The following is a 21,709-nucleotide window of genomic DNA, read 5'->3' as shown; positions in this document are numbered from 1 at the left end:
TGGATCAGTTCTTCTAAATTTTCATTATATTATTCTATTCTTAGGTTCTGTCATTTATCACTTTCCTTTAGGGCTTGGCTGAGCCATGAATCATCTGGAGACTGTATCTTGAGTTGATCTCCTTCATTTGGAAGCCAAAGCCATGCTCACAGCTGTTCATTGCTATTTTCTTTATCAGGAAGAGTATTTTGCTTAAAGGGTCTTTAAAATGGCAGAAGCTTGACCCATACCTGCCATTAAACCAGAAGCTTTATTAAGGAGCCACTCTGCAAGAAACAATTGGGTAAGGTGTCTCACAGAGCCATATAAGATACTCTTCCACTACTGCTTTGGGGGCTGCCTCAATTACTACCATCAGCTACCACTTATTGATCATCAACAATGTGCTTGGCCCTATGCTAACCAAGCCTTTAAAGATATTCTCTAGTTATCCCTACAGTGTCTTGTGGTATAAATTCTTATACCTACTTTGCAAGCAAGAAAACTGAGGCTCAGAAAAGGTGAACTTTCCTAAACTTTTATAGGTAGGTAGTATTAATGTCAAGACTCAAACCTGGTTTTGCTGACTAAAGAGACCATGCATGTAATCACAGAACTCCACTGACTTCCAGTTGGGGAAATAGAGTCACAAATGCAGTGCTGAGATTCCTGCCCTCAGCCCATCTGTATATGTCTTAGCTGCTTAATGCTTTGCTTAGAACATAAAAGGTCCAACACGGCAGATGCTTTTTTAGTTTGGAAGGTTCATTTTCAATAATAATTATAATAAGACTCAATAGTCTTCTCTTTGAGGAAGAAAAAGACATGCTAATGCTAGTACATTACAGTTAAGTTTCCCCCTTGATTTCAATGTTAAGTGGCTCTTGCAACAACTTCCTGAAAGTTTTTTTCCCCATCAGCCGGGTTTTAGCTGACAGTTTACATCTCTGCCTGAGAAGATGCCAGGCTGCTAACCCTCTTCACATCAGCAGTTCTTTGGGCCAGTGGCATGTTATGAAGGATGAGGGTGCAGCCAGCCAGCATGCCCATGAGAGGCTAAGGAAGAGTCATACAGGGGGATCTGTGCGGTACTCCAGCTGGCTGAACTGCCTCAAGATCCTCCTAAAGACATCCTTTCACACTGGGGAAGAATCTCCCCTTTCTGTAAAACACTCTCCATTAGGGGCTGGTGTTCATTTATATCTCTCTTAAATTGCCAATAAAGCTGCAAAGAAGACATGAGCCCTGTACGACTGGACTTGGGTGAAGTCAAGTGCTGGTAACATCCGCTGTATTTCACAGCCAGCGGATCAGCTCTGCCAGCTGGCAGCAAAATGTCTTCACACGTCGCACCGGGGGTTCTTTCCCCTGCTCTCCTTTCCTAGGGGGCTGCCCTTCAGCACCTGGATCAGAGAATGCCAGTCAGTCCAACACAGCCCTCAAGGAGGAGCATTTTCTCAGGGGTCCAGAGGAGATCCCCAGGGCCTGGGCGCGCTCACCACACTGCCTTCCCTCCAGAGTCCCTTGCATGGACCAAAGAGGGCAGGATTAGACCAATTTTTCCTAAAATGTATTCAATTCTTTCCCATAGCAATTGTTGATATGTAATGAATATAAGCATAGTGAATAGCTCTTCCATCTTAGGGCCCCTTTTTCTTCTCTCTCTAGGTGCAGTCTTTTAATCTCTTCACATTCTCTCCCTAGGTAAAAATCATCCAGCCCTGTGGCTTTAAATACTGACAAAATTCTTGAATTCCCAAATTATATTTCAAGTTTAAACTTCCCCTTGGAGTACGAAATTTACTTACCCAAGTGCCTGCTTGGCATCTCCACTTAACGGTTATCCCAGGCATCTCAAGCTTAAGATATTCAAATCCAGTTGTGGTTTCATTTCTCCACTCTGCACTTGATTCATGTATCTTCCAGTCTTCCCCATGCTCCTGTCAATCAAATCAGAACCCTAGTGCATTGAGCAGGGTCTGGTTGGGAGAGAGAAACCACACCAGTTATTTGAACAGAGAATTGATCAAATATAAAGAATTAGCTATAAAGTTGATGACTAGGTAGGTAACTGAAAAGACCAAGGAACACTAAGTTGTTACATAAGTAGCAGTCCAAGGAACAGCCACCAGCTCTAGGCCTGGAGAACAAAGAGTAAAGGTCAGAGTTCATTAAGAAGAGAGACACTGGAAAGGGTCAGAGATCTGAGAAGAGAGCAGCAGTTGACACTGGTATCCGAGAAAGCAGTGAGGCTGTGAGTGTTGGAAACTGCAAACTAGATTTAGGCTCTGCAGTGGGAAGGAAAGTTTCTGCTGGGGTGAAGAACAGAGAGGCTGGGGGTGACTTTCCTGGGAGGAGAAAGCCCACAGAAAGTGACCAGGAAGGACCGAGTCCTTTCTTCTTCCTGCTGTGCAGTCTATGGCGCCCCCTAATGGCAGAAGCACACAGGGAGCAGCCGGAAAGCAGGAACTCGGTTTGCTGTCCCAGCCCCAGAATCACACAGCGGAGTGTAGAGGGTGGACTTACAGAGGGATAATACCCTGATAATCAGCCCATCAGTTATTAATGACTTAGTAACTGAATTATCCTTTGTTCTTTCTTTCTGCCTAATTTCAGTACCAAATCCACTAGGAAGTTTTAATACTGCCCTAAAATAGTTCTTAATTTTGTTTAATGTTGTTTAACCCAGGTATACCTAAACTTATTTGGCCACAGACCATTCTTAACATAATACCTCTCAACCCTCCTAAAAAAACCTCATGTTCTATCAATAGACATTGGGTAATACAGGTTTTCATTTGTATCCTCTCTGGCCCTTGTTTAACTTCAGGAAAAATACCTTTGAAGCAGAAGATACCTAGAGTTAAGCTTTATTCTCTCAGGGCAAAGAGCAAAGGATTTACAGGTCCCTTTTTTTTTATGAGAACCCAGGAGGCATCCAAAGTTTAGAGACAAAGCTATGGTCTGAGTTCTAAAGAGACTAGATTCCAATGCTAACTCTTATCTGTAAAATCAAGGTTACAATTCTGATATTTCAGGATTGTTGGGAGGAGATAATGAAATAACACATACAAGATAATTGCTACAATATGCAGCACATAGTAGGTTCTCAATATGAATGTTAGCTCCCACATTTTCACTTAATCCCTTTGTCCATCTATTGGGGAAACAAATTGCTAACAGTCTGCTAAGAATAATGGAAACATATTGATAGCATAACTCTGGCATAGATTATATTAACCACCAGTGGATGGTGTTATTAGCCAATGACATATTTGTAATTTTTCCTCTCTACATCTCTCATCTTCTCAGCCTGCCAGTAAATATTAGACCTGGTCCTGCCCTTAAGAATACTAAAACTAATTGTGGAAAAACAACCAATCCAAATGAAATAACTAGAGAGAAATAAGATGCTACTAGGCAATAAGAGATGTCAGAAAGGAGGCATAAGAATGCACGTATCTGAGGTTTCTCTCATTAAGGATAGTGGGGGCATGGATATGCAACTTCTCTGAGGCAGCCTGCCATAACTGAGCAGTTTAAGAAGTGCTTTTGGATGGAGTTTGGGAAGTCTAACCCAAATAAAATGAAATTCTGATTTAGCAATGTGCCCTTCCAAGACCACAGCACATTTTAAGGAATCTGTCCTCATAAATTTCAAACGAAAGAAAAGATCCAAGCCACTTTCTAAAACCCGACTTCCCAGCAGAGTGCTTCATTACAGACCCTGGGAGGCTTAAATGGCAGGCTAATTTTTCTTCCTCCCCAAAATTGAAAACAGCTTGAGCTCTCGAAAGTCTTTGTCATCTACCAAAGCAGATGGAAACTAAGGAAGAGAACAACCTTACAACAAAATAACAGCAGGATTAACCTATGGAGAGACAGTGAATTCAACAGAATACTGTTTTTGCAAAAGACTGTAACCTTGGGTCTCCTTGCTGTAGTACTGTGGCATCATTCTAAAGGATGGAGACAAAATTGAAGTAAAGGAAAGCATTGTGGTACCTTTTCCACCAGCCTAATTCAGGAAAATAAATCTAGTCAGATCTGCAGAGTCTAGGGAAGAGTCTGAACAGTGGCAGCAAGAATTTATTTGTTACATATTAGGTTTGAGGTTATCAGTGAGCCATACATAAAGATGTCAAATATGAAGTTAGATAACCAAAAGTGTTAGTCATCTACACTTAGTATAAAATTAAATGAGGGATTTTTAGAATGGGCTCTGTTGAACTTGTACTTTATCAAGGGGACAAGGGAGAAGGAGAATGGGCAGATCACGTGTCTGGCACCCCTTAGTCAGCCCAGGCAGCTCCAATCTGTCATTTTAATATTTTAATTTTGTGTCTGAAAAATGGGTTCCACTGCTTTAAAAAGAGTGAAAATCACAGTTCTAGGTGATTTATGGCAATGTCTCCAGATTCTAAGTGTGACTCTGGAATTGGGAGAGTTTCCAATGCAAAACAAACCATGCCTAAAATTCCTCTAAAGATGGTTACCATCTGGAATTAGGGCTTTTTTTTTTTTTTTTTTTGTGAGGTGGTATTTTTTTCCCCATTATATTTGTTAACTTCCCCATAACCTAGTGACTTGATTATAGCTTTCAGTATTAGAAAGGCAGAGATTTTGATACTAAAAAGATAGCACTAATAAAGAGATGAACTTTTTTTACATGTGATTTGACAGATGAAATAGAAATGAAGTCCTAAGTTAGCTAACGAGTCATCTTTAATATTCAGTTTTTCATAGGAACATGTCTTGGTCATATAAGCACTTGGGAATCCACAAGGCAATATTCAAATTGTTGATGAGAGGTAGCCACTAAAACACATGTCCGATATGTACTAGGAAGATCAAAAGGAAGGACTTATGGGAAGATGGAAAGAAAGAGAAACAGAGAAAAAGAAAAAAAGAGGAAGAAAGGAAGAGAGGGAGGGATGAAATGAAGGAGGGCAGGGAGGAAGGAAGAGAGGGAGGGAGGAAAGGAAGAAGGGCAGGAAGGGAGGGAAATGGAGAGAGGGACAAAAAGAGGGGAGGAAGGAAGAGGGAAGAATGATAGAAACAGCTTATAGAAAATCAAGTTGTGTGACATAATTTTTTTTTACTAACACCCACCAAGTGGTTTTACCATCTCTCCATCATGTCTTTCTTCAGCCATTCTTTTGTTTCTCAGTTCTCTGGATAAGGACATCAAAAGGTATCAACTGTGAGAAAAGGGAAGGAAAGAGAATTTGTAGGGTTTGTAGGAAACCAGACCAACCAAATCTACTTTGCTTGTCGTGAACATGATTTAGAACAACTTTGCAAACTCTGATGATCCTGAGATAAAGAGGGAAAAAGGGGATTAAAGGAAAAGACCTTGTATAAGACCGCTTTGTCCACAATGTTTCACTTCAATTGAATGAAATTTCTCTTAGGCCCTAATCAGCCCTCATTTTATGAGGACTCTTCCATTTCAGCTGGATTACCTGTTCCTTGAGGAAGGGGACCACTAACATTAGCCTTTTCATGATTTTCAGCATGCACCACATAGTAGGCCTTGCAGTTGAATTAAATACAAGTATTTAATAACTAATGCTGGCCAGAGACATGTAAGTCAAGAAAAGAACAATTTTCATTGGTGAATAAGAGGTACAAATGAACTGAATCTCCATTTTGGTTGTACAAAACTAACACTCATAATTTACTTAAATACTCAAATAGTTTCTACAATTATGTTTGTTCTTTTAGTAGGAACAATGTCCTGTTAGAGAAAAAAAGTATTTGCTAATATGTGTTCTATGAAGTTTTCTAAACCCTATTTAGTTGTAAAATAAAGTCTGAATTAATCTCACAAATATTTATTGAGCTCCCAAGCCCATGATTTTAGGTAGCACTGAGCCAAGACCAACATTGTTGCTGTCTCATGGAGCCTCAGGTGTATAGAGGAGATGGATATTAAGCAACTCATTACCTAATTATCTGATTAAAATCGTGATGAATCCTACAGTGGAGAAGCTGAGGAGGTGATGAGGTTACAGACTCAGGAATTCGTTCCTGAAAAATAAATTATGCTTGAACCCATATATGAAAGTTAAGGATAGATTAAGTGAATAAGGAAAAGGAGAATCGTTTTTAAGCAGTCTTGTGTGAAGCTGCCAAAGTGAGAAGGAGCATAACATGCTGGTAGAACCAAAGGAAGGCAGTGTGGCCAAACCCCACAGTGAGGGCGAAGTAGCACAAAGAGAGTTGGAGAGGATGACAGAAGCCTGTAAGATTATGAGCAGCTTTCCATGGATGTATTTTGTTTTTAAGCTGGATGTGCAGATTACTCAGAAGTTTCTATGTTTGACTGTACATGAAAATTGTCAAAGTCTTGGATGTGTGGTATAGCTGATTCTGGGGTATGAGGACTTAATCTATTTTAAATTCTTCCTCCCATTGTTTCCTTTTTCCTAACCTTTAAAATATAAAATGATGTGTAGATGGATCTTTTTAGATAATGGCTGAGTTATATATTTTTTTAATTCTTTATTGAAGGGATAAGGTAAACCTTAGAAGAGAACAGAGGGACACTGATGGAGGCTACCATTTGCCAAATTTTGTTCTGTGAATATAATATGATGTTACCTTAAAAACAGAAGAATTATGTGGTTAAACCTTTGGGGGAAATAGTAGGTTAAATAAAGGTAAACGGGTTTCCTTATTGAAGGATTCCTCAGAGCCTTTACTATTCCATCTAATCAGTGTTTTCAACGAACATTCCCATCTTATACTGAACACAAGGATATAGTATGACTATGAAAGACATGATCCCTGACCCCATGGACTTTACAGAGGAGGAAGCATAGAGTGATCACCAAAGAGTTTCCAGGACTTCCCAAACTTGCCTCTGTGCAGAATTCTCTTTTAGCAGAGACTCTCACTGAACAGTATTTGAGAAATGCGTGCTAGTCCTGTCTAGAAGAATCAGTACTAGGCATCCCCAAAACACTTAGATTGAGTCATAAGGAAACAGACTTTTAAAAATGCCAGATGAGACCTTGTTTCCTGGAGGACAAACCAGATGACATACGGGAGGATGCCCTTTTCAAATAATGTAGGAGAAGCATCATTAGAAGACCCTGTGTGCCCCAGAGTGAGAAATGCTAACTGTCTCTGCACTGGATTTGACAAGAACATCAGGCAGTTCTCATGATAAGCATCAGAAATCCACATCTTTCTTCAGACCAACTCTGGAGACAGATCAGTTAATGTTCCCCAAGCAATTTAAACCTCATGCCAATTATGCAATAACTGGGTCCTGTTGTGGTGTCTATTTTTATGCAATTTTAATTCAGAAAAGGGTATCACTCTAGGTGTGAAGCTAATCAAGACAACCATCTCTTCATTCTGAAAACAAATGTGTATTCTGGAAGTTGATGACTCTGTGAGTGTGTGTATGTGTGAAGAACTAATGAAAAATTTCCTTTATCTTCTGACCATCTCCAACCCAAGATCTTGTTTGAAGTTCTTCCAGGAGAACAAACATTGAATTGGTGTTGCCCAAATAACTGAAGATAATGGGCATTTGGCTGGGGTAGAGTAATGGAAAAGGCCTTTTAGTTTCCATATTATTTTGGGCTTATTAAATTTCATCATGCTTGATGTTGGCGTTTGAATAAAGACTTCTCTTTCATGTTTTTTTTTTTTTTCTAAAATGCTGCAGACAGTATTTAGACAGGAGATTTCCTGATACAGAATTAAGAGAGACCAGAGATGACTTTTCTAGCAATTCTGGCATCTCAGAGTTTTCCTTTCCAATGAACTTTTATTTTTCCCCAAGGGCTCTACTTCTTGTAGATCCACATGATTCACACTATACTGAGTTATGGGGTATTGTTTTGTGATTTTATCTAGAAGGATACAAAAGATAACTTATTTCAGGTAAATCTGTATAATGAAGATGTCTTGGTACGTAAAACATACTCAAGAATGTTTATTAAATTGTTTAATCTTGTTAGTGACAAACGTTTCCTGTGAGTCATTTTCCTTTTGGTGATAATGCCATAAACTCAGGAAGTCAAAGGTCATATCCACTTGCTCTGGTCCCTGACTGCAAATCTACTTTTAAGAGAATTACTGTTGTCAGATAATATCACAGGAGAAACCAGACCAGAACACAGGATAGAAGAAAATTATTTAGTAGAACATCTAAATACATGTCAGGCTGACCTGTATCCTGGCACACACCATTGAGTAAAAACACTCAATGAAAAGTGATGATCCTCCATCCTCCCTACCTCATTCATCACTGACTAAATTCTGCACATTTATTAACAATAACCTTGGTTACAAGGATGACAAGAGTACAAAAATTAAACGTCATTTCTTTACCAGAAAATACTGTGCATTCCGAATAGGAGCTGGTACCTAGAACTGCACAACCAGTAACTAAATTTCCTCCATGATTCTCCCTGAAAGCCTAGTGCCTCTCTTCATGCATGCACGTCAACTTCATTCTGTCTTCCTTCTGCTGACATTTTCCCTACTTTTGCCATTAGAGCAAGATGATAGCTGTAATTGCAACGCCAGCCACAGCCCTAGATCTGCATAACCTCCTAATTCCTGTTCTGTGCCCTAATTTCAGTTTTGTAAAATAGAGTATCTGGCCCAACTTAGGTCACGTGGTTCTAGTGTTATCAGCTGTGGCCAAGATCAATGGCCCATCTGCTCTGCGGTTCACATATGGAGAGGCATCGTACACAAAATGATTGCCATTATACTTTTCATGCCTTTTCGAATCTAAATGGAAATACATCTCTATGTCATGTTCAAAAAGTTTTAGCTGAAACAATGTAAGATTTGAATGATTAAAATAAATCACATAAAACCTAAATATTATGTGATTTTCTACTGGGATGCATTTATGAATGTTCATTGGAGAAATCTTACCATAGCTTGTCATTTTCAGCAAGTGGTGCTTAAATGTTAGGGCACATAGAATCTCCCATAGATTTTGTTGAAAATAAGGATTCCTTTGCCCTACCTTGGAAAGTCTAAGCAAGTCTGAAAGATTTGTTCATGCTCTCTCTAAGTGATTCTGCTGTACATGGGACACAGTTTGAAAAATATGGGTCTAGATTAAATAAAAGGAAAAAGAAGCAGGACTAAGAGTTTAAGAGAAGGGCCTTCAGTGGAGGGGAGAACAGAAGAAAACTGGCTTTTGATTGTTTCTGGGGAATCCTTTCCTTGCTATAAGCTTTCTCAACCACCGGGAGAACCACCAAGCCCTCACTCCTGAATCAAACTTTCTCAGAGGATTTTCACTACTATATTTAACATGCTCCTTGGATTTGTATCTAGCAATGTCCAGTTATTCTCATGAAAAGATGTGCAGCATCCCACTTCGGATGAGAAGACTTTTCTAGCCAAGGAAGGTAACATACTACCTGTTCCTGCCAGGCTGATAATAGAGATAGGTATTGCTCATTCAGGCTATGAATGCAAAGCCAGCTTTGCAGTCAGGCAGAGCTCAGTTCTCCTCTGATATCGGCTGAATGAAATGATACAGATTCTCTTTTCAAGCACCTGTCAAGGGAAGAACATACTCCACAAAGGGGGTACATAAGTGATCTTACACTCGGAGACAGCACTGTGACAATCATCACATTGTTTTGCAAGAGTCAACTTTAACAATGACAGGAGTTTCACAGAAACTGCAAAATTTCAGAGGCACAACCCGCCATGAGTGAGGAGGAACATGCCACACAGGAGTTTTTGTACCTCTCCCTTTCGGCCCTAGGCTAGGTGTCTTTTGGTGTTATATGAAAAAGTAGCAGACACTTCTTTCTGGAACATTTGTTCACAAAGGCTCTAATTTCATTGATTGATCTAGTCTAGTGATTAATTTGTCTGTTTTAAAATATTGTAAAAATATTAAGGCACAGTTTTTGTTAAGCCGTGCCGGGAACTATGCTATGTGCTAGAGATATACCTGAATGCAAAACTGGCACAGCCCCGGGGGGGTGTGGCTCAGTCAGTTGAGCATCAGACTCTCGATTTCAGCTCAGGTCATGATCTCAGGGTTGTGAGATTGGGCCCCACATTGGGCTCCATGCTTAGTGTGGGGTCTGCTTGAGATTCTCTCCGTCTCTCTCTTTCCCTCGTCCTCTGCCCCTCCTCTCACTTGCCCTCATGCTCTCTCTCTCAAAATGAATAAATAAAATCTTAAACAAACAAACAAACAAAAAGCTGGCATAGCCCCTGTCTATGAAAAGGGGAAATGAGGAAGACAGATGTGAAGACAACAGTCACAGACAATATAAAATTACAAATGAGCTGCTTTGGAATGTGCTGTGAGATGCTAGAAAATGGAGAAATTACCCTGTCAGAAAGGTTACAGGTAGTGAAACAGAGTGGTGGGCTAACAGTTGGAATAACCAGTTGAGGAATAGCGAGGAGGAGGGGTATTTATTTGCAAAGGTTAGCTTGGTATGGGGGGTGTTGGGGAGAGATCTAGGCAATTCAAGAAGCTGATGAAGGAGAGAGCAAGGGTGTTGTTCTAGGCTGAATTGTGTCCTTCAAAAAGATATGTGGATGGTGACTAACATAACATAAAAAAGTAAATAAAATTAAAAAAAAAAGATATGTGGAGTCCTAACCCCCAAAATGTGACCTTATTTGCAAATAGGGTCATTGCAAATAAAAGTGGTTAAGGTGAGGTCATACTGGTGTAGAGTGGTTCCTTAAGCCACTGTGACTGGTGTCTTTCTAAAAGGAGGAAACAGATACATAGAACGAAGATGGCCATGTGAAGACAAAGGCAGGAACTGGAGTTAGGCTGCCCTGAAGCAAAGAACATCTGGGTCTACCAGCGGCTGGAAGAGGCAAGGAAGTGTCCTCACCTAGGGCTTTGGAGGGAATAGGGCCCTGCCAACAATGTGTGGTACTTTCTTGTGTAGCCCCGGGAAACATGTGTGCAGCAAGACTGGTATTAAACCAGCCTGAAGTGCAGAGCAGGCCAGACCACACAGAGCCTTGAAGATCTTATTGAAGGTGTTACTCTTAAGAACACTGGGGAATCAGATCATTGTTTTGAACCAATACGGCGATAATGGCTGAATCCTGTGTGAGAGGATAAGTTTACTCCATGGTCACTTGAATTTCTTCATAGATGAATTGGAAGAAGGCAAGAATGACAGTTAACCAACATTCCAAATCATTGATATTCCAAATGGCCACCTAATAAGATCACAGTTTTCTCTCCCACTACCCCAGATTTTAGGAATCAAGCTTTCTTTACTGGCTAATACTGGACAGCTGAAGCAGATGTTTCCAAATTGCATTCCAGGGAACAGTAATTCTAAGATATACATTTCAGAAAATATTCCATGGCCAAAGAAGTTTAGGAATTTCTAAGTTTCTTGGGGTGTTTCTTCCTGCTTGCAGAATCATAATGTGCATTAACATATTGTCGTCTGTTGGAAGTTCTGTAGAAAGACTTGAACCTCAATTTCCAAATATGTTTGACCATGAAATACTCTTGGACCAAACCAAAACCAGAAATAGTTGAAATGTACCTGTTAACTTTTCAAGGAATTTACTTTTGGAAATGCAGAGAAGTTTTTAAAGATAATATTTTTGTGCCCTTGCTCCACTTTCAGAACTAGGAATTGCTATCCAGTTGCAATCCTGCCCTACAATTTTTCTCTTCCCTGTATGCATGGCCTGCTGGGGGAATAGCTGCTTACAATGAAGCTCAAATCTTCCTTCCTCTTCTCTTCTCTTCTCCCATATGAGTCTCATTTGAGAGATCTCCCCTCAAGCAATTCTTCCATCAGAGTGTGGAAAAAATAGTTCTGAACAAAAAAGAAATTGTAATGCTTTTTCAAATGACATGTTTAAATGTGATTTGAAATGGATAGCTCCGGACTTCAAAATGTTGGCCATCCTAACCAAGAAAGATAGTGCTATACCTGGAAAGGATTCTGAGGGTCATTTGGCACAAAACACTCATTTTGTTTTTAAGTAAGTGAAGGCCTGGATAGCCAGAGACAGTACCATACCACGCAGCTCATCGGATAGCACAGCAGGAGGGAGATTAGACATGTTTACTCTCAGCCCTACCTCCTCTTGAAATATGTCTTCAGGGGCCTTTAAAAAACCTAAATAAACTCCTGATAGTACTTGAATCCAGATATTAATCGCAACTATAAGGAAGATCACCAAGAAGGCAATCAACTAATTCAAGAATCTCAGTAGCACATACCTTCTTTGCGAGTGAAACTAACCAATTCAATAAACCAACAAAACGGGGAGGGAAAATCTATAAACAGTAATACCTTGTAAAGTTGTATGTTTTAATTGTCCATGTAGCACATAAATTATTTCCTTTAAGTTACCACAAATAATCTCTTTTCACACATTCATATATTCATTGTAAGTTCTCTATTCTTGGTGGAGATATTTTTTTCCCCTTCTGAACAATAAAATAATAAGAAAATGACTGAAAAAAACCTGCTTTGGCTCTTTTATATTCTCACTCCTTTCCTTCTGCAGTCTTTGGTTGCAGGTAAAAAAACATCTCCTGCTCCATACCAACCACCCAAGAGAGAAGAGTCATATTTTGCTATCTCTGCCCTTTTTACCATCCAGGCTGCTAAAAATCCTTACTAATGCATTTATGAAAATAAGTCTTAGCTTGTTCTGTCATTGCTACCCCACAGAGATACATGTTTTGCATACCTGAATCTGCACCTAAGCAATAGCCTTTCAGAAAGGTGATGGGCACAGCAGATGGGAAGATGGCATCAATGCATGTGACTGTGCCCCATCGTGAATTTAGGCGGGGAGATATGCAAATGCTGTGTTGCCCCTGGTGTGCACATCTTACAGACACTTCAAGAGAAGTGGTGGTTATGCAACACGACACCTTCCCCCAAACCAGTTTTCACCTTGTGCTCCATTGAAGAAACAGCAATCTGTTCCAATATTGGAGCATAATCAGTCTAAGGAAACCCTTGAGACAATTTGTTCAGTGCCCATTTCTTCTTACTCAGGAATTTTTAAGGATAATTTTGTCTCTATGCAATTTTCTACTTACTAGATAGTTTTAGAACCTAATCCACACATAAAACATATTTCCAGATATAATTTCATCAACATTAAATAGGAATGATGCCGCCTGGACACATCTAGATTTACTCATTTCCACCCACCTCCTACTGGCCTATTTTGCTTCTTCTGTCGAGACAGAACATTGGTGTCATCCCACTTGGGCCAAAGTAAAAGCACATCCAGTTCTCAATGTTCTCTTATCTCAGAAAGCAGATAAATATTTCAGAATGTTTAAGGAGCTGCCTTCAAACTGCCACCACCACGCTGGTAGTAAACAGCACAAAGAAATGAGGGTTCTTCTTCCAGTTCAGGAAAGATGAAGAGAAAGACTGAAAATTTCTAAAAAGAAACAGAAGCCTAAATCAATCCCCCACTACTTACTCGCCGAGGGACCTTGGACATGCCTCTTCATCCTTCTGAGCTATAGTTTTCTCATCTTTAAAATAAGTCATAATATTTACTCAAATATTAGTTGGGAGGCAGAAGCAACTGAGGTTTTACAAAGTATCATTATGGTTACTGGCATAGCTCTCAGCCTGAACACTTCACCTTCCTTTCTCTGGCTCTTTTGAACTTCAGCATTCCACCCAAGGTAGCTTCAGAAATCAAATACCACCTGTGTATCCAAAAGAAAGTTATTTGTGAAAGTTTAACCTAAAAAAAATCCTGTCTTCCAGAGTCTATTTAACATCTAGAGTTAAATAAAATATCATCACGCCCTTCCGCCTAACTTCCGCCTACCCCGCCCGCGCCCCCGGACCGGAAGCGCCGCGCTCGAACCCCAACCTCCTCGTCTGGCTTGAAGCATGGGCGCCGGCAAGATGCCGGCTTACCACTCTTCTCTCATGGACCCTGACACCAAACTCATTGGAAACATGGAAACTCTGTTGCCTATCAGAAGTCAGTTCAAAGGACCTGCCCCTAGAGAGACAAAAGATACAGATACTGTGGATGAAGCCATCTATTACTTTAAGGCCAATGTCTTCTTCAAAAACTATGAGATTAAGAATGAAGCTGATAGAACCTTGATATATATATATAACTCTCTACATTTCTGAGTGTCTAAAGAAACTCCAAAAGTGCAATTCCAAAAGCCAAGGTGAAAAAGAAATGTATACACTGGGAATCACTAATTTTCCCTTTCCTGGAGAGCCTGGTTTTCCACTTAATGCAATTTATGCCAAACCTGCAAACAAACAGGAAGATGAGGTGATGAGGGCCTACTTACAGCAGCTGAGACAAGAGACTGGACTGAGACTTTGTGAGAAAGTTTTTGATCCTCAGAATGATAAACCTAGCAAGTGGTGGACTTGCTTTGTGAAGAGACAGTTCATGAACAAGAGTCTTTCAGGACCTGGACAGTGAAAGGAGCCTGAGCAGACACTTTCCACAGCCGTGGGCAGCCTTTCACAGCAAGGTGTACACAGTTATTTGCCTTTATTTGATAAAGTTTTATACAGAAGAGAGAAGAGAGCATGTCTTCACTTGAAGAGCTCTTTATCAAGAATTTGGGGCGGGGAGGGAAGAATGGGTGATTTGAAATTTTCTGCAGTATTAAGCTGGTGCTTAATAAAAATAAGTAAGAATAAAGAAATTTCTAACATTCCATGTCAAAACAAAAACAAAAAAAAATATCATCACAATAATACATTGGGGAAAAATACAGACTAGACAACAAATGGACTCCACAGAAGGCATAATGGGGGCTATGTCCATGAATAAGAGCTTAAGAAAATCAAAGTATTCAGTCAAGCATATAGGCCATATCAATTCCACTATTTCCAACAGATAAAAGAGTTAAGGGAATATTGGACAGACCCAGGAGGCAATTAAATGTTAGTGGTTAACATGCATAAGTTTGGAGTCAAATACAACTATATTCCAAACCCAGCTCTACCACATACTAACTGTGCCATCATAAGCCATTTAACCTCCGTAAGCTTCAGTGTTTTCATCTGTAAAAAGGGGGTAAAAGTATTTAATTTGTGGGGTTATTTTTGTGAGTAATAAAAATACTGCAATGAATAGAGTTCTGCACAATATCAGCCAAGTGGCAAATGTTCAATAAATGACATCAATTATTATTGCTGTTTTTTTCTTTTTTCTGGATACCTAAGATCAAATCTGATTCACTCATAATCACAGAGCTTCAGTCTTCTGATGCTCCAAAATGCATAGTAGGAACCCAGTGCTTGGGTATAGAAACAAACAAAAGAAGAATAATATTCTCTTCTCTGATGAATATTCCTCCTCCCTTAAATAGTCAGGAAATAATATGGTAAGCATCAGTGAGACCATCAAGAAACATACAGTAACTTGGAGTCCATGCTCTGCAGCTGTCACATACAGGTGTGAATTTTGTAAAGCATGCTCATTTTAGTTCAACTACCTGCTTCTCTTCTAGAGCGGAACTAAAATATTTAGCCATGCAACCAATGGGGAAATTTTAATTTTTGTCCTAGTCAGTTGGCTGGCATGATAGTTGAAAACATAGCACTTGTCAAGGCCATTCTTTTTAAAGATTTATTTATTTATTTGAGAGAGAGAGAGCAAGCGAGCTCAGGGTGGGGAGGGACAGAAGAAGAGGGAAAGAGAGTCCCAAGCAGACTCCATGCTGATTACATCACCCAGGTGCCCCAAGGCCATTCTTTTTAGATATCTAAAAAAGATAAGAAATCTAGATCTCTGGGTTAAATGGTAAGTATTCAAAGTGAAATCCACCAGATGTACCAATAGTTTCCTGGGTAAAAGCAATATTTTTTTCAGAAGGATCCCATTTTTCTCTATTTCATGGGAACACTGATAGGCAGTTGTAAATCATCATGTTGCCAAAGATTGAACATCTCAGCCCCAGTCTAGGGCAGTGTGGGGGGGTGAGCAAATAAGATCAGTTGATGTGGAACAAAACCAAAGGGAAATATTTATTATATTACTGCTTTGTGTGAATACCAGTAAGGAAAAGAATATGTGGGGGGAAAAATACAATGAACAAGCTCAAAATCTCAAATGAATAGCTCTTGCTGATCCTGAACTGAATGTTCCAGGAGTCAACAGCTGAAAATGTTTTACTAATTTTACATTATTTTTAAGTAGGTAGTATATATGGCTCTTCATGTTATTTAAATATTATGTGTGTGTGTATGTGTGTGTGTGTATATATATATATAATTTAACATCTTGGGGAGGCCAACATAGCATGTGACTGAAATACTGTGAAATTATTTATAAAATTTATAAAATTCAAATGAGACTGCCTCTAGGTTTTGTATACAAATCTGTATAACAGTTTTAGGGGCGCCTGGGTGGCTCAGTCCATTAAGTGTCGACTCTGATTTCAGCCCAGGTGATGATCTCAGGATTGTGAGATCCAGCCCTGAGTCAGGCTCTGTGCTCAGCGGGGAATCTGCTTCTCCCTTTCCCTCTGCCCCTACCCCCACTCGTGCTCTTTCTCTCTCTCTCTAAAATAAATAAATAAGTCTTTAAAACAAACAAAAACAAATGTTTATAACAGTTTTATTTGTAATCTACAAAGCTAAAACAATCCAAATATCTGTCAGCTGATAAATGGATTAAAAAAAAAAAAAGGTAGCATAGCCATACTGTGGAATACTACACAGTAATAAAAAAGGAATGAATTAATAATACACACAACAACATGGATGAATCTCAGAAGTATAGTCCAGAATCAAAAGGCTGCATACTCTATAAATACGTTTATATAACTTTCTGGAATAGGCAGAAAACTGAAGTGATTGCCAGAGGCCAGGGTGGAGTAGGGATTCTCTGCAAAGGGGCACAAGAATTTGGGGAGGAGATACTATATATCTTGATTGTGGTGGTGGTTATGAAAACTCATAGAACTACACACTGAAAAACAGATGAATTTTACTGTATGTAAATTGTATCTTGATAAAAATAAAATTAAAAAAATACCTATGAGGTTTAACAAAAATCCATGAAGGGGTCGCTGTGGCTCCTTCCTGAGGCAGCCTAACTGACAAAGCCAGGCCTCATTGAGTTCTAATTACCTGCTGGCTGACCAGACCTTCGATCACTTCCACTTGGCCTCAGTACACAGCCGGGAGCACTAGTGAAAGTAACAACCCCTGGTAATTGACATATAAGATTATATTAGTTTCAGGTATACAATATAATGATTTGATATTTGTATATATTGAGAAACAATCACCACCATAAGTCTAGTTAACATCCATCCCCACCTAGAGTTAACAATTTTTCCTCCTGTGATAAGATCTACTCTGTGCAACTTTGAAGTATACAATACAATAACTAACTATAATCACCATGTTATACTTAACATCTCCAGGACTTATTTGTTTTATAACTGGAAGTTTGTACCTTTTGACTCCCTTTAATTCATTTTGCGCACTGTCTAGCACTGTGTCTGGCAACCACCAATCTGTTCTCTGTATTATGGGTTCATCTTTGTTTTTGTTTTTCTTTAAGATCCCACATGTAAGTGAGATAACTCAGTGCCTTTCTCTGACTTATTTCACTTAGCATAATGCCCTCAAAATATCCTTCTTTTTTATGGTTGAATAATGTTTCATTGTGTATATATGTGGCATCTTCTTTATTCATTTATCCACCGATGGACACTTGGCTTGCTTCCTTAGCTACTGTAAATAATGCTGCCATAAACACAGGGGTGCTTATATTTTTCGGATTAGTATTTTTGCTTTCTTTGGGTAAATACCCAGTGGTGGAATTACTGGATCACATGGTAGTTCTATTTTTAATTTTTTGAGGAGCCTCCATACCATTTTTGTAGTGGTTGCACCAATTTACATTCCTACCAACAGTGCACATCCTCATCAATACTTTTTATCTCTTATCTTCCGGATAATTGCCATTCTAACAGTATGAGGCGATATCTCATTGTGGTTTTGATCTGCATTTCCCTGACGATTAGTGACGATGTGGCAGAATTATTTAAATGACGTTTTCATCAGCTAGTCCAAATTGAGATGTGCTGTCAGTGAAAAAAAACACACTGCATATTTTGAAGATTTGGTACAAAAACTATAAAATAACTCATCAATTTTTATATTGATTTTCATGTTAAAATGGTAATCTTTTAGATATGTTGAATTAAAATATATTTTAAAAATTAATATTTCTTCACATGGACTCTAGAAGATTTTAAGTTCCCTATGGAATTTAAAATTTGAAATTTAAAACTTCACATTATATGTGAAATTTTGTGACTCACCTATATTTCTATTTGATAGCACAGCTCTATAACCTTGGTAAATGACTGAATTTCAGTTTCCCTATACGTAAATTATTGTAGGGATCAAAACTAATGAAAATTAAGAAATTAGCATAGTGTCTGGATCTTAGGGGACTTTCAAAAACGAATGCTATAATTAACACAAAGCTATAGATTTCAGTAATTATTTACATACTGTACATATATTGAAGAACTGTCAAATTATTAGATGACCATAATATAAAGAAATAAGTTTAGGTAGAGTACAGCCAGATTATAGGGTTTAATTACTGTAGAGGCAGCTTTTAGGCAACAGGCTTGAGCAATAGAGACTTGAGCAAGGCAAAAGGGCCCACAGTGACCACTGAGCTGAACGCAAACAGGCTCATTAGGCCATAGGCCCTAACTGACTAATGGGCTACTTACAATAGGGTACAGTTACCAAAAAAGGGAAAATTCCCTATGTCCCCATGCTCCTTCACTCCATTCTCATGGCAGACATTCTCTCCTTTCTCCCTTGAAGTGTATTCAGTAAACTTCTGTCTTTTTTGTTCTGCGTTGGTGATTTCTTTTACTTTGGGCACTGCTGGCCCCCACCAGATCAGGACACCCCACAATTACCTGCCCTTATAGTTAATTTAAAAGCAGATTCTGGGGCACCTAGGTGGCTCAGTTGGTTGAGCGGCTGACTCTTGATTTCAGCTCAGGTCATGATCTCAGAGTCGTAGGATTGAGACCCGCGTGGGGCTCCATGCTCAGCAGAGAGTCTGCTTGTTCTTCTCCCTCTGCGCCTCCCCTGTTCTCTCTCTCTCAAATAAATAAATAAATCTTAAAAAAAAAAAGTTCTTGTGGGCAAGTTAGAATTGTCACCCAAAGGTAGTGGTGATGGTGGTGAGGGGGTCATATAAAGGGACTTTGAGGAAGAAAGTCAGTTCTCTGGAGTTTGGGAGGATTAAAGCTTTGAGTGGTTCTAGGAATGGTAGAATGACCCTGTGAAACACCCACAGGTCAAAGAACCCTGAAAGGGAAAAGCAGCATAAACTGAAGCCCAGGGAGCTGGGCTAGAGCATGGTGCTTAGAGTCATGGGGAACCTCAACCTCGAGCGTGGCACAGAAAGTGTGGACATCAAGCTGAGAGCACAAGGAGAGAGACTCTGGTGGATTGAGGACCAGAGACCCTTCACCATATTTCTGGACTAGATAAATTCAAACATTTCGGTATAACTTTAAGGTAGGAAAGTCTCCCCCCACCTACACACATGCACACATGTACACATGACATCAAAATGCAAGATGTACCAACTCTGGCAAGCGACTGGGTTACTTTAGAAAAATAAAGGAATGGTACGTTCCTGCACCTCAAGTTCTGTCTCACATATCATGGTGGATCCCTATATACAATCTTGCATACTCATAGGAAAATATTTTGGTATTGTTAAAAAACAAATTCTGGGTAAATTTAAAGATCTAAATGGCTTTATTCAATGATTCATGAATTTATCCCATCTCACAAGTAGAAAGGAGTTCTGAGGAACTGTACAAAACAGAAGATTTTTATAGGAAGGAGGGTGGGGCAAGATGTTATTTGCAAAAGAAGAGAAAGGATTGTTTAGGGAAGGTCACCTTCCCTTAGGAGAAGGATGGGGAGTCTCATCATGTAGGTTACCTCACTAGTGCTGATCAGGAAATTCCAGACAGATTGGCTTAAAATTCCACTTCTAGGAGAGGCTGAAACTATAGGTAGGTTAGGGACTAAGTCTTGGTGAGGCTGAACCTAAGTGACTCCATTTGGGGCCTGTTTCTTTGTAAGAGTATGATCTATTTTCAAGTGTTATCATTAGTTGTTTCTTGGCATGCATAGAAACTAGAGGGGGTTTCAGTGACTATTGTGTTACTTTTCCATACGATTTGGGGACAGTGAAAAATATGCATTGCTTTAAGAATAACAATAATGTATTACCATTTCACAGAAAAAGCCCTCTCTATTAGAGTTGTCGGTAATGCTTCTAGGACTTTCCCAGACTTAGGTACGAGCTTGTTACTCTCCTGAGGGTTCTCAGAGTATGTCCTTAGATATTTGTTTGTGGCTGATAATTATGGAGGACATCTCTGTCTCTGGCCCTGACCTCAGTGGCCTCACTGATCAGGATGTTGCCACTTGGAAGGGGAGGGGCTGGGCTAAGCTTCAGAAGTTCCTCCTTGAGGAACAGAATACACTTAAGCCCATCTTTGGCTTTCAGTTAGTTGCTCAAGTAGCTCAGACATCAATTTTTGATTGAAGAACTCTTTCCAGGAACTCTGCAAGAGTGAGTTCTATGTTTCTGCTGCATCCTGCTCCTCTGACCGTATTGGTTCAGGGCCGGACACCTGATTCTAACAAGAGCACTCTGATTCTCTGTCCCCCGGTAATTTGTCACGGAGACAAAAAAAGAGTATTGGTCCCAGGAGTCCCAGACATGCGGACTTAGAACTCAGAGGCAGAAGAAGAAACCAGAAAGCGGAAAGTTGGAAGCTGAGTGAGAAATGGCAGAGAGTAGAATTTCAGTCCTGGTGGCTCAGCTGTGCCAAGTTCTGGTCTCTGCCCAAGAACCCCTGGTCTTTGGGTTCTGTGAGACACCCTTGTATCTTGTGAGGGGGCAAAGAGTCCTGTCCTCTCAAAGGTTCTTCTAGCTGGACTATGAATCAAACTGACATGAGACAGAATTACAGGAAAAAAAATCAAATTCAGTAGTGTACATATGGAGAATCCACATAGACATGGAAATTCCAAAGGCAGGCAAAATGAGGTATCTATGTCATTCTGAACTAAGGAGAAGGGAGTAGGGGTTTGGGACTTCAGAGGGAAGGAATATAATTCACAGGAAGATGAAAAAGCAAATATTTGGTAAACAAATATTTGCCCTGCCACATAGATGGGTTACTCTGATAAAATTTATCTCTGATAATAACTCTTATTCTGAAAAAAACCTAATTTAGATTCTTCTATGTAGTTAAGGGAGGGACAAAAGTTTTTCTTGAGTCCACAGAATCTCAGTTAACTTCAACTCAATAATCCACATGCCAGAATGGCCCACCTTAGGGGAGTCTGCCCTCGACTCCTATACTTATAATAATTTCCCTCCTTTTGCTCAAAATAAATTTCACTGGTTTCAGTTGCTTATAGTCAGAGGGTCCTAAGAAGGAAGGAAAATAGTCACCTACTTACATCTTAAACAACCAAGGAATAATCCTCACTTGGGAGAGTCCATAAGTAGTAGGAAATATTTCTCCCCCTCTTTTCACGTGTAATAAGGGATCATAATATCTCATTTCTCTGCAAACATTATTTTTGTGATGATTGTTATGATTCTCTGACAATCCTACATAGACTGTCCAGTCCCATCTCTGCATCCTTTGGCTTCACTGCCAGCTGGAGTTGATGCT

At 39.6% G+C, this 21,709-nt stretch overlaps 1 long non-coding RNA gene and 1 pseudogene across 1 annotated transcript in view; both read left to right on the top strand.

Moving 5' to 3' along the window:
• LOC113918340 overlaps positions 1-21,709 on the top strand; it is a 119,861-nt gene that overhangs the window by 35,649 nt on the left and 62,503 nt on the right. The window lies entirely within an intron of this gene.
• On the top strand, positions 13,875-14,510 carry LOC113918337 (annotated as a pseudogene).

The sequence above is a fragment of the Zalophus californianus genome, chromosome 1 (assembly GCF_009762305.2).
Source record: "Zalophus californianus isolate mZalCal1 chromosome 1, mZalCal1.pri.v2, whole genome shotgun sequence".
Lineage (NCBI taxonomy): Eukaryota > Metazoa > Chordata > Mammalia > Carnivora > Otariidae > Zalophus > Zalophus californianus.
The sequence above is the reverse complement of the archived record's forward strand: the minus strand, read 5'-3'. Positions and strand labels throughout refer to the sequence as shown.